Source organism: Solea senegalensis, unplaced genomic scaffold (assembly GCF_019176455.1).
Source record: "Solea senegalensis isolate Sse05_10M unplaced genomic scaffold, IFAPA_SoseM_1 scf7180000013953, whole genome shotgun sequence".
Lineage (NCBI taxonomy): Eukaryota > Metazoa > Chordata > Actinopteri > Pleuronectiformes > Soleidae > Solea > Solea senegalensis.
Window position 1 is genome coordinate 51,654 of NW_025320922.1, and position 17,908 is coordinate 69,561.

General features: G+C 41.7%; 1 long non-coding RNA gene across 4 annotated transcripts; it reads left to right on the plus strand.

Moving 5' to 3' along the window:
• Positions 1-305: 305 nt before the first annotated feature.
• LOC122760691 lies at positions 306-16,987 on the plus strand. Of its 4 annotated transcripts, XR_006358470.1 has the most exons (4): positions 306-415; positions 3,511-3,619; positions 9,204-9,309; positions 16,395-16,987. It is a non-coding gene; the product is annotated as an uncharacterized LOC122760691 (long non-coding RNA). The 4 variants fall into 4 exon arrangements; XR_006358468.1 differs by lacking the exon at positions 3,511-3,619 and having other exon boundaries at positions 317-415; XR_006358469.1 differs by lacking the exons at positions 306-415; positions 3,511-3,619 and adding an exon at positions 6,153-6,390.
• Positions 16,988-17,908: the final 921 nt, after the last annotated feature.

A 17,908-nucleotide genomic window follows, 5' to 3' on the forward strand; every position in this document is an offset into this window, starting at 1 on the left:
ATCTATCTATCTATCTATCTATCTATCTATCTATCTATCTATCTATCTATCTATCTATCTATCTATTTATAATCTGCAGCTGTAATGGGATACAAGGTGACAAACTCTCCCACGGCGGGGAGCGCGCGCCTTTTTTTGGGATTAGCCACGCGGCACGCCTCGCATATTAATGGTGGCTCGCGCTTTGAGCTTGAACTTGACCGCAGGAATGCGGCTCGTGGGAACACAGGCTGGAGGTTCCCTCCCTCTCCCTCTCCCTCTTACCCTCCCTCGTCTATTGACGGCGCACAGGTCGGTGTCAGCTCTGATTATCATAAAACCCAGTCTGTTTCAAATGAAGGCAGGAGGAGCGAGGCTCGCGCTGCCTCTTTCTCACCAGGCCGAGGAGGAATTAACAAGTGCAGCAGCAGCAGTGGTAAGAAGTTTGCTCTGGATTTACACACACACACACACACACACACACACACACACACACGTGTATTTACACAACTGCTAATGGACAAAATGGACAAAATGTCTTCTACTGTGTAGTTTGTTGAGTACATGGGAAATAATTCGTGGTTTTGTTCAAAGTGTTTGTCTCTAAAACTCTACTGTAAAACGAGTCTGACGTCACTACACTGCTTTCCTTTTTAAAATTGGAGCTTTTGTGCATCTTTTTTAAAAAAAAGATTTAAACGTTAAATACACCTTCATTCGTTTGAGTGTTTTTACAAAGTTGAGATGTTTTATCTTATGTTTCCCGATAGACAAGTTGATTTTAAATCTATATTTTTTTTATTGTTCTTTATGAATAATATGGGTTATGTTTATAAATCAGGTAGCTGCCAAATTGTCAAGATTAGATTTTTTTTCTGAAGTCATTTTAACTCGTGTGTATTTTTTCCTGAAGATTCACGTGTAAATGTTTTTGTTTTTTTGTTAATTTTTTTAGAGGCCAGACTTTGAGCCTGTTATCTGGATTGTATGAGTTAAGAGGTGGACTCCAGTAAAATATGAGGCCTGTAAATTAGAATGCATGAGATTAAAGTGTGCACAGAGGAGAAATTACCTTTAAAGAAATGCAATGTTTAGTTCATTCATTCATTCATTCATTCATTCATTATTGAATTACAGCTGGTGCTGGTCATTTTAATTAACATTTAATCCAAGAGGCAAATGCAGTGAGATCATTATATAAGAATGTACAGAGGCACTCACTGATGATGGGGAGTTCAAATTCCTATATCAAAACAAATTCTTACCCATCATCACACTGTTGTTTTAAATGTCACACCTAATTAAAATTATATGAAATAATACAAAATTAAAATGAATTTACAGTTATAACAATGAATTTAAAAATGTGTATAGCATCATGTCATAAATCATCAGAAAAAGTTTGGGGATAAAAACTATTTTTTTCCCAGAAGATACAATAAAGTGTTGTAGGTCAAATATGTCATCCTTTATCAGATACTTTCTCTATGTTATGTGCATTGAATTAATATGCTTCTATTTTACTGAGTGGAAAAGTTTTGTACCGTAACTTACAGAAAGAAAAGAAAGAACATGAGGAGTTAGTTTGTCAATTTTGAAAAAGGTGTAACGCAAACTCCTTCATTTGTAAAGCACAATTTCCTTCAAAATAGTGATTTAAAATATATAGAAACGTACAATTCAAATACACAGCATAGGTTTGACAACTTATGTGTGGGGCAGAAGATTTAATATGTGCTTGCAGACCAAGTAGCATTCAGATTGAAAGGTGATAGCCCAAAACACACTAATATTATTAATAATAATATGAAGAATGATAATAATAAATGTATCACTACTTGTATAAACAAGTATCTAAAAATAAAATATTGTCAGACTCAGTCACAGACTGGAATTATCTACACTGTTTTGAACACTGTAATATTTCTAGTAATAAATCTAGACTTCACTTTCTGTCTGGGTTTTATCAGCTTGGAATGTTGGATCTTTATCTACATTACAATAATAATTCTTATTAGTATTAGTATTAGTAGTCTTATTCATTTACAGTATGTTGACGCTTTACAGTATCAAGTATAAGCCTTTTTTAATACAGTCCACTAATTTCCTTTTTAATATCAGTCACTGCAGCTGACTTTGTCACTTAAATATAATGTGTTATATTATGTACCTTAATATAAACCTTAATATAAACCCCTTCAACACATTTTGTCAATAGTTATTAGCCATTAGAAATGCAGTAAAGTTACTTTAGCTTCTTAAATAAAACAGTGTTGTTTCAAATGATCCAAATTAGAATCAGGTCGGAATAATTTGACGTTTGGTTATAATGAAATAATGACATTTTAGTCAAGAGGATTCGCCATTAACCTTTTTAAATGTATTGTGTTATACCTTTAAAGACACAGTTTTACTGCACTGCAGTTTGCTGTTTCTCACATTTTATTTCTTTATTTGCATGTCTAATTTCACACCAACATAAAGAAAGAAACACTGCCTTATTTGTGCATTTAATTAAAAAAAAAACCTTTAAAAACAGAACGATACTTTCACTTTTATGTAAAGATAACAGCTTTTTTTTGTTGCGAGGTGATCAGCTTTATTCTCACCAGTGTGTGTCGCTGTTTCGTCTCATGGTCGACGCTCTCTGACTGTGTGTGTACTGTACACGCTGTGTTCAGTCAACACGTGTGGCTTTTAATGAACCTGCAGCGGTTTACTTTTAAAATCTAACGTATCTCCAGAAACAGTTGGTGTGATTTCAGGTGAGACATAATATTAATAACCTGATCCTGATGCATTGTTATTATTCATATGTTTGTGTTATAGATTGAACATAAACAGGCTGTAGCTACACACCTGCACGTGCATGCATCACTGTAAAGAAATGAGTGACACTGATCACAGGCTAAAGGGAAGGAAACTAAAACAAGGCAACATGAGACTGACACATCTCCACTGCATCAAACTGTGAGAAAAAGAAAAAGAATCACATGAATAAACACATACTGTAACACCTTAGGTTCTTCTTTAAGGCATAAAAAACAATATCAATACTATTATATATATTTATATTTATTATTATATAATATTATTCTTTATATTTACATTACTGTAAGATAGCACAATTCTGTCTTGAGATTTTCTTATGTCTTTATAACCTACTTTATTCTTTATTCATGTTTGGGGGCGTTTGCTGTTATCTGATATGTGTTTCAAAAATAAAACCCACGTTCACACAGTTTTAAAATCCCCCCTTTGCTCCCTAAAATATTAAAAGGCTTGTTTTACAAATGTGATAGGCCCCGAGCAGACTCTATTCCCTCCTCCTCCATCCTCCTCATCCTCATCCTCCCTCCCCTCGCCTCGCCTCTCGCTGTCTGCAGCCGCAGCTCTCTCACTCTCCCTGTCTATAAGAGAGGATTTAGATTTTTGTTGTTTTTGTTTCACTTAATGTGCAAGGCAGGGTTTTTTCACATTAGTGCAGAAAATAAAAATAATTTACAAAAACGGGGTGTTATTGCCACGCAGGACATGGTCCAGTTTATTTCTGATGGGCTGAAGAAAAAAGAGGAGGCTTTTAGAATTCAGTGAAAATATCCACGTGGAACTAATGACTGGAGAGCTCTCCAAAGAGAATGTAAGTAGCCTTAATGTTTCTGACGTTAGATGTTTTACTTTGATGATACACAGATTAAGATGTGAATAATTTGGAATAACTGCAATATTACTGGTGGATTTGGATAATGATTTCGGGATGATCAGGGGGAATAAAGGAGTTGACAATATTCGAGGTGAGGATCGTTTAGAGGAGAGATTGTGTAAAAGCGTTGGAGTTCACGCAAACTCTGGAATATTTAATGAGGCTCTCTGCTGCCATGTGCTCATGTGAGGAGTATTCATGTAGAAGTAGAGGAGGAGGAGGAGGAGGAGGCCCCGGGCAGCGCTGCAGTGCAGAGTTCAGCAGGGAGATATTGTTGTGAGCCTGGGAAAGTGTAGCGGGGCTGACGCCAGACTCTGTTGTGCAGGTTGGGGGAACCTCGAGGATCCCAGACCCGATTGTCATGTAAATGTCGCTCCGGCACGTTGTTGAACTTGATGTTGACTTCTTCTTCTTCTTTATTTTTGGGTGGGGGAGAGGCGGCGGGAGGAGGAGGTCGCGGTGGTTGTGGGAGGGGGGTCAGTCTTCCCTGTCACTTGTTTGGGGAAAATTCATCCGAGCGCGCGCGCACACACAAATTCACACACAGAGGGGTGGGGGGGGTCTTCTGCTCAACATTATTGCAGCTATGTTTAATACGATATTTATAACATTTTAACAATTCATTTTTGTGTGTAAATTAGTGCGTGTGTGTGACTAGTAAACTAATTACTACACACACACACACACCGAGAGAGAGAGAGAGAGAGAGAGAGAGAGAGAGAGAGAGATTGAAAGAGCCAAAGTAAATTAATAAAATGTGTGATTTAGTTAAGGTTAAAAATATCGCACCATTCTGAGATTTAGTATTTAACTACAATAAAGATGTGTGTGTGTGTGTGTGTGTGTGTGTGTGTGTGTGTGTGTGTGTGTGTGTGTGTGTGTGTGTGTGTGCGTGTGAGAGAGCGAGGGGGTTACAAAAAAAGAATATAACAGAACATAATAGGGTTTGGGATTTAAATTGCACTTTAATGTGGACGTGAGGCCCTGGTATGAAAATAACACAGGTTGTACTTTATTTATAAAATAAATAGATTGTCAGAATATTGATGGAGTTGTGAAGCAGAAGATGTAATATATGTAACACACACACACACATATATATATATGCATACATGGATGATGATGATGGTGCACGTGTTCTCCAGTTCCTTATGGTCGCGCGCATGCTCAGGAACAAAGACGAGTGTACCTCCAGTGATCCAATGAAAATGAACACATGCAGCTCTTATGCTAATATTGCTACAGAGCTGTATTTATTTATTTATTTTTAATGTGCAGGGCTTTGCTGCTGCTCTTCTTTCACCGCGTGCCAGCACCTCTGTATGTGTGCGTGCACGCTGTTAGTTCACTTTACAGGATGACAGCAGCTGATTAGATCTAGTGCTTATAGGTGCTTCACAGGAGAATGGGATGCATTTACAGTGGAGCTGCTGCAGGCTGACGACACACACACACACACACACACACACACAGTCATACTAACAGATTATACCCATGTTCAATAATCAGATATGTAACTGCTATCAGATCAGATGATAGTTTCGTGTGGAAACCTTGGACTGTGTCTCCCTGCTCTGCATGTTATTGCTTTACCTGTACACCACACACACACACACACACACACACACACACAGAGGTTTTTTAAATATCCTTTCAAACTTTGGAAGATATTGCATGTTGCTCTCTGCCACATTGGCTTCTTCTTTCATCATGGAGTGTGATTGTAATCATCCTCACTGGCTCATCCTCTTACTCCATCTTATATCGCACTGGATCAAGATGAATGTGGCGTGAATATGTCATCAGGAAATGTGTGGCCACAATCACTGGATTCCTCTGCTTGCATATGGTGCCTAAACAGTGAATATGTATGTAGTATGTTGTTAAAAATAGGGATCATGAGGATAGAGGATGAGGATTAGAGAACAGTGAAGACTGTGTCAATCATGGGAATAAGCTTTAAGAGAAATAACCTAGAACGTGTACCATTTATTCTATCACTTTGTCTCTTGGTGGATTTTAAAATGTTCTTCTCTTTACATTACCTGAAACATTATGTCCGGAAATATGTGTCTCTTAGCACATATTTTAAGACGATTTGTTCCATAACTCCACAATACTGCAGAATACAGCAAAGGATTAAAGGGATTTAGTGTTGTTTGTGCAACATTACCCAGGGTTTTAAAGCGTGTACGGGGAGGAAAGCTTCTGTTAGAGCTACAAAATATTAAAAATATTAAACAATAAAACAAAGTCAGTGGTTGCAAATATACTCCCCATGGATTCATTCTCACCAGGAAAAGGGCATTTATATAAATATTTAAATGCCACTATTTTACACTGAATGATAATTATTGTGGGAATCAAATAAGGTTTTAATATGATTCAGCTTCCCGCCACTCGTTTCTCTCTCTCTGAGGCGGAGTCTGTCCTCCCCGTCTCTCTCCTCTCTCCCTCCCTCTCCTCCCTCTCTGCACTTGTCATTTGCTCCTCGCGCGTGTGAGGGAGAGGACACTGTGCAGCAGAGTCCATGTAGATAAAAGGACACTTTCTCTGCAGCCTTTACTCTCTCACTCTCTCACCCTCTCACACCGTCTCTCCTCTCCTCTCCTCGGTTGTGATCAAACGCGTCACTGCTGATGAAACACGGGAAATATCCGGCAGAAACACCGATGGTGGATATTGTGTGGAGTTAATCTGATGTGCAAGTAAGCTGCTTTTCATACTTGTGACTGTTGATGTGGGAGGGATAATTACTACGAATGAAAGGGGTTTACTGTTGTGTTTGTTGCGTCTATTATGGGCTGTCACAACAGCCGCACAATTAAAGGTTGTGCAGTGACAACTTTGATTGTGTGTTGAATCTGATGGTGTCAAGCTTAAATCAGTGCAAACCTACAACAGTCTAATGTTTAAAGAAGAAGAAGGGAAAAAAAGGGTTGTGATGTGGCTGCAAAAAAGGACGAGGAGGGCGTTCTGGCCTTTATAGCAGCCTGCTGCACTTGAGATGCTCCAAATGTTTTTTTTTTATTGTTTTATTTTCTTAACAATAACTGAGTTATTTAATTAATGTCAGTGGGGGGAAGTTGAAATGTGATGGTGATCCACTCAGAAAAGTGTGTGTGCGTTTTTGCCGCCTCTTTAGGACCTTATAGAACAAACACACGACTTTTTCAGTCGTCATGGGGGAAATAAAAGAAGGTTCTAATGAGCCAAAAACTATTTGTTAAGTTTTAAGTTTTAAGATTGAGATTTTAATTGTGGTTAGGTGGCAGCTGGGTTTAGGGGTTAACCGGCTATGGTTTTAGGGATAAGTCAGTGCAGTGCACTGACTTCCAATATGAATGGAAGTCAGTGCAGTGTCCTCACAAGAATAGATGTGTGTGTGTGCATTAGACAGATTAGTCATTATAAACATATACGAAGCCTAAAAGGTCTTTCTCAGTGTGTGTGTGTGTGGTGTGAGTGTGTGAGACCTTTCTCTCTCTCTCTCTCTCTCTCTCTCTCTCTCTCTCGCTCTCTCTCTCTCTCTCGCTCTCTCTCTCTCTCTCCTCGCTGTGTTTTCTGTCTTGCACCGGAGAGGCGGCCCCTTTAAGAGACAACGGGTTAGTTTGTGTCTTTGGTTATCTAGCTGTATGAGTTTTAATTTCATAAAGCTAGAGAACCGAAAGTACTAACTGATGCCGAGGACTTCAGAGCCGGGGGTCCCTCGCTTCCTGCGTGGAGGAGGAGGAGAGGAGGAGGAGAAGGATGCCGGGCAGCAGCAGCATCAGCAGCGGCGCGAGGAAGCAATAGGGACGGAACCTGAGCGCCGCTGCCGCCGCTGAAGGAGGAGTGGTGATGATGGTGATGGTGATGATGGAGGAAGGAGAGTTCACTGAGCCTCATCATGTCACACCAGGTGTGATGTTAGTGCTGGTGCTTCTCTGGTGGACTGGTGTGGGCACGGTCACGGGATGAGCCACCTGCGTGTCTGTGAGGGCGTGAATGTTGATGCTCGTGGTGGTGGTGGGCATCGAGGTGATGCTGTTCGGCCTGTTGAGGACCAATGAATCGGCTTTTCGATTAACTTTAGGACCTCGGGGAGTGATGTATGCATGTAGGAGGAGAAGAAGAAGAAGAAGAAGAAGAAACAACCATGTTGTAAAAGGAAAAAAACCCACAGTGGGTGCTGCTGCTGTGGACTTGTGTGATGACTGTGTGGGTGTTATAACAGCAATATCTTGAGGGATGAGACAGAAATAGTTAAAGTATACATGTGATTGGCTGATCCGGGAGTCACGTGACCGTGTTGGCAGCAGCAGCACATATCATCCTAAGATCTCACATGGTGGTTATGGAGATTGTTGTAGACCTTACAGAAGTTGGTATATGGGGTTAATTCAGTAGTGTGAATAGTGTGAATATTCACTGTGTGGTAGATTTAAAACCACATGGACAATTGCCATCATAATATGAACTATGTTTTACTGCACTCTAAGGCAAAATGTGAATTGTTTCCAACAACATGTATGTAGTATGATTTATGAACTGCCATAAAACAACAAACAAAAACACAAGAGTGAAATTGCAGCACTCAGATTGTGATTCTGATTCAAAATCTACTAATGAATCCCTCACATCTCTGATGCTCATCTCTGAATATTTCCCCTGCCTGTAATTAGCTTGACATTAGCAGTGTGACGTGTAACGAGCTGCACATGCACACGGCTTGAATCACGCGACTGATTACACCACAAACGTCACGTATATTTCTGTCAGTAGCGTGTTGTTCATATTGTTTCCACTAAAGCAGCAAACGCAGGCCATAACACAGAGCACATCACAGCGACTGTGATGAGAGAGACGTGGCCTGCTTCTAACGTCCTTTCATCACTGAGTTAGACATGGCAGATATGTTCAAATTTGTGTTTTCACTGGGTGGATTATTTCCATGTTCGCCTGCAAGATAAGAAGAAAATAGGACATGGGCTCACAGTTGGATCTATTCTTGGAGCAGAATCAGCAAGCCTTAGAGATGACTGAATATCCCTGAAGTCCCAGCATGCTCTATTTAGACCATGACTGACAATATTTGATGTGCACCGTTAAACAAGAGAGCTCAGATTGTGTGTATGACAGTATGTGTGTGTGTGTGTTAACGTTTACTATACAATATAGCTTTTGTACAGTGTTTAGGCCACAATTTGACCTCCATGTCAAATCAGGGATTACAATATTACGGGATGATGTAATCTTTATATCTTTTCTGATACGTGGCATTTGCAGCTCTTAACAAACATTTGAATTGAACAATTTACCGTTCACACATGATAAGTAAAGATATTTGACCTTGAAATAAAGAAAATGAAGCGAAAGACTAAATAGCTCACGTGTGAAAACAAATGCATGTGTTTCCTCTTGTGTCATATATATATGTTTCTCTGCTGCCTTACAAGCAACCCATTTACACCTGACATTTATGACGTCCTGTTTAAAAGTCGGAGCTACAGCTGATCCTCTTTTTGTTATGTCTTTACAGGACAATGGCAGCAGCAGCAGCAGCAGCAGCAGCCCTAAAGTTTGCACCAACTCCAAATGAAGACAAACTGCACCAGACAGGAGGAGGAGCTGCAGTTGTCCTGCAGGTAAATATGTGTGAGCAGACGTGTGTCACTTTCTTATCAACATTGCCACAAGTGCACCAGTTTGCTTTGCTTTATTTGTATCTTAGCACGTCCTATCATGACACTCCTTCCTCTTATTTATTCCGGACTAGCTTGTGAATAGCAACGAGTCAGTGGCGTTCAGAGAAGATGTTCAGGTCAAAGATTTTTTTTAATTTTTTGCATCAGAAATTGTTTGTTTTTTGGGTTTTTTTTTAAACTGCAACACTATTGTCATCCTTACCATCGTTGTGAAAGAAAAACAGAGGGACATTTACGGCTTCTTCTTTTTTTTATCAGCACACAGTGTAAATGTCAGCTTTATATCATTCATGCATATGTCAGAATATATGCTGCATAATACAAGCGGTGTGTGTGACAGCAATGGACTGTAGCCTACAGCAACACGGGGAGTGTAAATGGTGTGAATTGAGTGACTGAAGTAAGGCGTCCATGTTGAATTCCACCATTCCTTTCTCCTTTGAAGTATTAACATTTTTACATTATACATCATCTCCATCCTCCTCCCTCCCTCTCTCTCTCTCTCCCTCTCTCTTCTTTGCACACACACACACACACACACACACACACTGAAACACTTCTCTCTCTCTTTCATTCTCATACATCCAGCGTTTTATCCCTTTAAAGACTATGATCCTATTTGTCAGGTAGAGTGTGTGGTAGGTGCTGGGGAGGTGGTCGTGTAATCTTTGCTGCGGTTCTTTATCCCGTTAGGAGAGCGCAGGCAGAGGGCTCACCCAGGGTTTGGACCTGCTCATGTGGAAAGAGTGTTTGGGTGGCTCTGTCCTTTTCGCCCCTAATGCCTTGACGAGCCACCCTCCCCTTGTCCAAAGTTTCCTGATTATTGTGCACCAAGCATTGATTTGCATAAAGGTAAAGCCCATGTATTATTCAGCATTAGGTCACATCAGTTAAAGAGCCTAAATTCCACGTGAAGTCTCCTTAGATATGATCACTTTGCATTTATACTTGAATGCGTTTAAGGGATATTTTCGTTCAAAAATGTGCGTCGTTTCTGCCAGGTCGACACAGAAAAAGTCCCAGCTTTAAGGCGGTCGGCATGTTCTCCTTCAGTGCCCCATTAAAAAAAAAAGCAGAGCATTAGAAATTAAACAATAAGTACGTATTGTTAGCAAGGTCAAATCTTCATGGTTCCACAACCTTGCAGCTCAATGGAAAGCTCAGTTATTCAAATTTGGTATGGAGTTCTTTGAGTTGCCCAGATTTTCCCAAGCTTTACATTAGCATATGCAAGGACTGGCCTGTGCTGCTGTTTTCTAGAGTGGATGTAAATTATAACCTCAGTATTATACAGGCTGATGGGAGATAAATCTCTGCAGTAATGCATTGCAGCGAATGGGCATGGGGTGGGGGGTTGGGGGTGGTTTGAAGTGTGTGTGTGTGTGTGGTAAGAGGTACTGTACAATAGCTGGAGCCAGATGGAATACAGACTCGTGGCATTATCGTCATGCTAAACCCTCTTTTCACTGGCTGCAGTTTCTCCAAATGTTCTACCCCATACATAAGAAAAAAGGGACCAACACAAAAAAATACATGCATAAGGTTGCGCTAAAATTTTACATTTTCGGGACTGTTTGGTGAACTAGCATTGGCATTGGGCGCACATTGTTTTTAAAAACAAATATTAACACAGAGGGATTACTAAGTCGAAATTGTCACTTGTGCGGTCCAAAAGGCTGAGGGGCTTCAAGCCTCATGAGCAGAGTGGAGATCTCTTTGGAATCCCTATGCAAACTAGGGCTTGAATAATGAGATGTATTTATGAAGGGCCGGGAAGGGGGTCCTGCTTTTGAAAGCCAGTAGGCCGAAGCCTCAATGGGATAGAGGGAGGAGGGGGGGGAGTCGGGGAGTCAGACAAGGGGGAACGGGTGTGTGTGGAGGGGGTACAGGGGCCCCCAGCAGTCCAGGCCTCGGCTGAGGCAGCTGTGAAAAGGGGTCCCATCTTTTTCCCACGCCCAGCAAGACGCGAAACACTGCTGCAGCTCGCTAGGGTCAAGTCCCATCGCTAATATGTACACACATACATATACACGCATGCACACACACATAGAGGGCGAGATGTGTGTGTGTGTGTGTGTAAAAGTTGTGCAAATTAACGAGCTGTCTGTGAGGCTCTGTGACATGCGAACACCTGCTATTCTCCCAGAATGCTTTGCACACTCATCAGGGGCCATTGGGCTTGATGGGACAACAATTAGGTCATAACTTCAACTTGAACTTAAAATGAATGAAAAGGGCCTGATTCTAATTTTTTTTTTATTTTATCATCTTTATTTTTTTCTCTCTCTCTGCTTTGTATTTTTTTGAAGTATTCATCACGCAGTCTTTTTAAAATGTCACTGCAAGATGGTATTTACAATACACTGGTATTTGTTTGTATTTCGAATGAAATTGTTTTTGTATTTTTCTGCCAATGTGACCCTGTCTCTCATGAGACAAACTTGACCTTGTGCTTGACCCGAAACCCTAACTGTCAACTTGGCATCGTGTCTGTCCTCCCTCATGCACACACACACACACACACACACACAAAAAGGACATTTATGGGTCGGAGGAAGATATGACAACGATAGATGAATGTTGAGGCAGTTGAGCCTTTTTCTCAGTACAAGCATTAGCAGTGTTTTAGACTGAATACTGACACCTATCACATGGATTTACGTGTTTCAAGCCTGGCACTCTGATGCATTTCCATAATTATTTTTGCTCAGTCTGGTCAAGGAGCAGTGTATCTTATTTTGACCGTGTGAGACACCACCCTCCCAAAGAAGCTGGTGTCACATCCATCCCTTCCCTCTATCGCTCTCTAGATACTGGCACAATCAAAACAGTGCAGCACTCAGTTCCCTCCCCACCGTTGCTACATCCGAGCCACACAGAGTGTCACACTAATTCAGTTCCCCCTGCCTGCTCGCGCTCCCAGCTTTAATTCCACACTGTGAAAGATGTACCGCGCTATCTCCTTGATTGTATTAGCAGGCATCCTCTCTTACCTTTCTGCCGTGCTCCTTCTCCCTTTCTCCTCTGCCTGTCCCTCCTTCTCTATATCTCTTTCTCCCTTCCTCATTATCATGTTCCCTCCTATTCAGATGAATTTCAAATAGAGAGCGGGGCCCTTCTAATTAGCTCTGTAAAGATTCTTTGTCGTGGTCAGTGTGGGCACCAGTGTGTGCACTGAGAGGGGATGTGTGACAGCTAGTGTTAGCATAGAGAACGTGTGTATGGGCCCTTAATGAGGTTTGTTAGCTGAGTGTGTATCCTGCTGTTTGAATTCACCCTCGGCAGCCTTTGAAGGAAAAGAGATGAAGAGAGCGAAGGAGGAGAGAGGAGTCTTTCAGCGAGGCGGCATGCAGAATGTAGATGATGCATTATGCTCCGTGTGGTTTTTCATTTAAGTAGCAGATGACAGGACAATGAAGCTTTACCTTCACGTTGTTCATGAAGACTGTGAGAAATATAGCGGGGTCATCGTGCTCGCCAGACACCGGGGGACGCTCCTCTCCTCAGACACCGCCAGCGACTCCAATAAAACCTTGGTGGGTTCATGCTCGACAGATTCTGAATTAAAGGAGGGAAAGTGACACGAGGAAATATTAGATCAGAATTCATCGACTGGCTTTGCATGAAGTCTGGTGAATGCGGCTTTAAGACACTTCAGGAAACTCAGATGAATGGGAGGCCAGGTGCACAGATTCGCTTCATCGTTTATGGTTGTGAGTAAAAAGGGAATGAAAATTCTTGACCTTCTACTTACATATGTATTTATTTCAACGACGACACACTCGTGTAGATGTTTAACAGGGCTACTCCACAAGTTTCTGCACAATTATTGTAGAACTACTGATGTCTCACAGACATGACAACCCTAAATGTAATGAATGGGCATTATTACACACTTTATATTGAGAAATGATACGATGAGCCACATAAGATTAGAACAATGGGTCCTTACCTGATGCTTGAGCACCATCTGGACACGTCCATGATACTTGAGTTTTCTCTATGGAGGTAAAGAAATACAAACTCACATGTTACACATTCAGCCGGGGGCCAGTCAAGAAGATTGGCAAAATAACTGGTTGTCAGTGAGGAGGAAAGAAAGGATTTAAAAATGTAGTCAAAAGTCAAAGGAGAGGTGGTGGTGGAAGCGTGTGGTAGATTAAAGATGGCTCTAAACAGACCAGAGAGAGAGAGAGAGAGGATGGAATGGGAAATGAGAGATGGTATAGCTCCAAAGAGCCAACCTGCTGGGCTCGCCTGCTGCCTCAGAGATTACAAACTGTCACTCAGGATGCAGGCACACAACCAGGACAGACATCATTTGCTCATATTATACTGTACGACTGAAACAGTTGTCCAAACACCTCCCTCTGCTCTCCTTCCTTTTCTATTCTTCATTCCATTTCTTTTTGCCTGTGCACATGCATGTGCAGGAACCCCTTATCTAGTTCCCTCGATATCCCTGCTCTCACTACTTTCGTTTCCATTGATGAAATGAGTCAGTTTGCCGTACACTCGCTCCTCTCATTGTCTGATGGTTCGTTGCCTCTCCATAGGAGGTAGAGAGTGTTCGGGCTCTTTTCCCTGTTTTTACCAGTTTACCAGTGTAATCCTTTACATCACCACAATGAGCTCTCACACCAGCCACAGGATTCTATTAGGCTCCCAGAGAGACACAGGATCTCCATAAACATTTCCCAGCTATCCTCACCGCCCACCCACCACCTATACCATTATGTGGCCACAAACACAGATAGTTTCTTCTATACATTTTAAGCAGGGAGTTCTTTTATTTAGTGAGAGAAGAGTCCTCTGGAAATGCAAGGTAAAATAAAAAGCTTATGCATTTACATTACCAGCAGCTTGTTAGTGCTGTCAGCTCCGCTCCCGCACTGACTCCCAAAACAGTATTCCTTTACAACTGCAGTGTATATAACAAGCAACTGTGAACAATGACACACTTGTTATATGGTCTTTGGAGGAACACTAAAGGTGTTTTTTTTTTAAAAAAAATAGGCTGGAGTCACTGGAGGATGTGAGTCCTGCTTTCTGCTGCAAACACGCTGCCATTAAAGTCTGCAGATTCACGGCCGCAGCTCTGCACATGTATTTCAGTGAAACCTTTGAAATGTACAAAAGCACTGACTTTCATCAGCAGTACCTTTTCTGAGTGGGATTATAGAACAGCAGAATGTTGTTGCTGCTGCTGCTGCTGCTGCTGCTTATACAGGCTGTTGCTAATATGTCAGATGGTTTTTTTTGTGTCTTTAATTGTTGTGCTGCTGTGACAGGCAGACGGGAAAGCAAGAGAGATGACATTCAAAGAAAAGGAAAAAAAAAAAAAGTTCACCAGTTTGGAATCAAACGAAGGACACTGCAGTTGTAACAGCTTTGTTGTGTGTGTGTGTTATTTTATAAAATAGACACAGCATGTCTCAGTCACTGATAACAGTCTGTAAATCAGTGTGAAATCTTTGCAAGCATTAGATTTTGCAGTTGTTATTTATTGTTATTGTCAGAAGTCCTTAAATATGTTTTACCAATATTTTAAATATTGGTAATATTAAAAGTAATCCGACAAAATGTCTCTGGATTTGATAGGGGTATATTTTCCATTAACCATTCAATACTTTTTGATGTCATGTATTCCCGGTGTCTCCAACAAGTAGCTTGCAAGCTACCAGTAGCTCCCAGCTCGTCAAAGGTTTCAATAATCGAACATAAACCTGCTTTACATTTTATATTTTTAATCCCCCCTTCAAGCTCATTCAGTTTGTTTGGGTTGAAATGAGAATAATGTTAAAAAACACGAGTAGCTCTTGGCCATTTTCATTTTGTCAGAAGAAAAGAGGTTAGACACCCCTGATGTATTCTATCCCTCATTGTAAATACACCTATAAAACAGGCAGACTGATCTTCTGCTGAACAGGCTTATATTTAACCAAGCACTGACTTTTAATATATTTCTGAAAACTACAAAAAAAATGTGTTTTCAATGTCCCTCTCTCTTTCGTTCCTCAAGTCCAAAGCCACGGGTCACAGCCCCCTCACTCATCCACAAACATATCCCTCTGCCGTCCATCTCCCTCCTCCTCCACCCATCTTGATAATGCAGCTCTTTTCTTTCTTGCTGGGTGGAGGGCTGCCCTGAACCAACATTGTCCCCTACGCTGGCTCTAGTGGGGGGCCCTATTGTGTGTGAAGGAATGGCGAGTTAACACCCATGTCTGAACCCTCTCAATGGACGCATTGTGTCTGAATCTTCCTCAGGCTCACCCAGTCTCACCTCACGCTCTCCACTGCACAGGACAAGTTCGGGGCTACTCCCGGGTGCTCCCCCATTACATGCTGAAAACATGCACAAAATAGCAAACTCAAACTCCCCAATAAACCATCTACCACCTTTTTTGTGTTGTGCAATTTATCAGCGAAACCGTGCTGAGCTGGATATGTCTTTGCTGCTGGTCGCGACAAAAATTGGGGTCAGTGGGTGTTTGGTTGCTGCAGGAGGCCCCGGCAATTTCTTTTTTTTTAGAAAAGAACAAAGCTACACATAAAGGACTGTTTTGGATTAGCATGATAACAGGGTGCAGAATTCTTTTTCAGAATATTTCAAGAGAAGTGAAGCGATCCACAAAAACAAATGTGTGTAGAATTAAAAAATAATAATAATCTCATACGCATAGTAAAACTGTGTCATTTGACGATTATAAAGGAGATCATATTTACTATTATATAGTATGTGCACATTGGCATTGATGTGAATGATTTATATTTTAGAATATGACAAGTAATAATAAGTGTGTCTGTGTCTCATGCTCTATGCTGAGCTTTTTTTTATTATTTTTTCTTACTGGATATCAACAAACGCCTTGAGGCAGGTTACCAAAGAGCAAGTTGGCGTTTCTTCCCACATATTTTTAATGAAAGTGTTAGTGTTTACATTTGCATTAACATTGAGCAGAGGGACGCTGAGTGCCAAAGGTGAGATTTTGAAAAAACATTCTCTATTTTTCCTTTTTCAGATAGAATCATGGAGTGGGTGGATGGAAAGCTGGATAAAGGCTGGTAGATGACTGAACTCAGAGCCCCAGCACAGCTCATCATCATTGCCATGGGCTCTCATCTTCCTCCTCTCCTCCTCTGGCCCATACCTCCATCCAAGGGTCCAGTCGAGGCAGTGAAGCCCAGGCAGGGGGCTAGTGAGTGGGCTGGGAAGGATGGAAAAGGTCCCTGAAGGCTCGAAGCACCTCTGGAGCTCCCGTCATGCAGGAGAAATCAATATGAAACACAAAGCTTACACAGCTCTGAGTTGGGTTTCCTGTGTTATTCTGTGGCCTCGGGGCCCACAGACCTCCAAAGTACGGGCCCCTGCATGGCCCTCTTGGCTGCAGCTCTGGCACCGAAGACTGGACCTCAAGTCTCGATCCACGCCGGCTGTGTGTGTGGTTCTGCTGAAGGGGAATTCTCCCCAAATAATATCCAATACTGAGACTGCTTAAAGATTGCCGAGAGGGATATTCCTTTCTCTTGATTTTTTTTTTCTTCATAAGATTGACATATCCCCCATTCTCTGCCTCTGGCTGTTTAAATACCCGTTTTGGAGATCCGCTTTTGACTCGCTCTCCATCTACAAGCTGTTTATTCCCTGACAAATGTTTTACATTTGACAAAGAGAGACTGCTCAGTCTGTATTTTTTCTCTTCCTCTCGTGGGTTTGCTGTTACTATGGTGAGCTGTGGTCATGTGTCTGTTCAAACACATGAAGTATGAGCATCTTTTTTTTTTTCCCTCCACTATGTCAGACTGATTAAAAACTGACAGAAACCACAAAGAGGGCTAAAGATCACAAAGCAGAGACCTTCCCACCTTACAGTGAAAACAGTAAAATGGCAAGTATCTGTCTTAAGCCCATGTCCTTTTGTCTGCTCCATATAAATCTCTCACATTGCCTTGAATGTGTGCGAATGAATGTAGCGTGCATGCATTTGCTCAGATAGGACGATTGTTGAGCCACTCTGTACATGCAGAGCTGTGTGTGTATGTGTATGAATGGACTTTATGGACTTTGGCCTTGATAGTGATTACCAGTGGGCAGCAGCAGCAGCAGCAGCAGCAGCAGCGTGTGCACCCACAGTTCCCAAACTGCTGTTGCTGTCACAGTAATGCAGTGTGGTTGTTTCTGTCCAGATGGGCACAGCGTCATACAAAATGGCTGCCAGTCTTTCCCCTCTGCCAAAGATGGCGGGCAAATTGCTGTTGTCTGCCATCTGTGCGACCGTTAGCTGTTATCAAATGCAAATCGTGGTTAATTGCATTTGCATAGCCTCCAAACATCATGTCGTTGGCGTGTGCTGATAAATGTTCGTTTGAATGTGGCGCGGCAGCGCGCGGGCAGGATGGAAGTAATGTTTTAAAGCGTACTCGGGGGCGTTTCGTTCGTTTCCTCATGAGATGTGAACGTTCACACCTCGAAAATGTGCTTGATGGGTGTTTGATGTGTGTCAGACCAGGAGCTCGGGCGCCCTGTGCCATATGG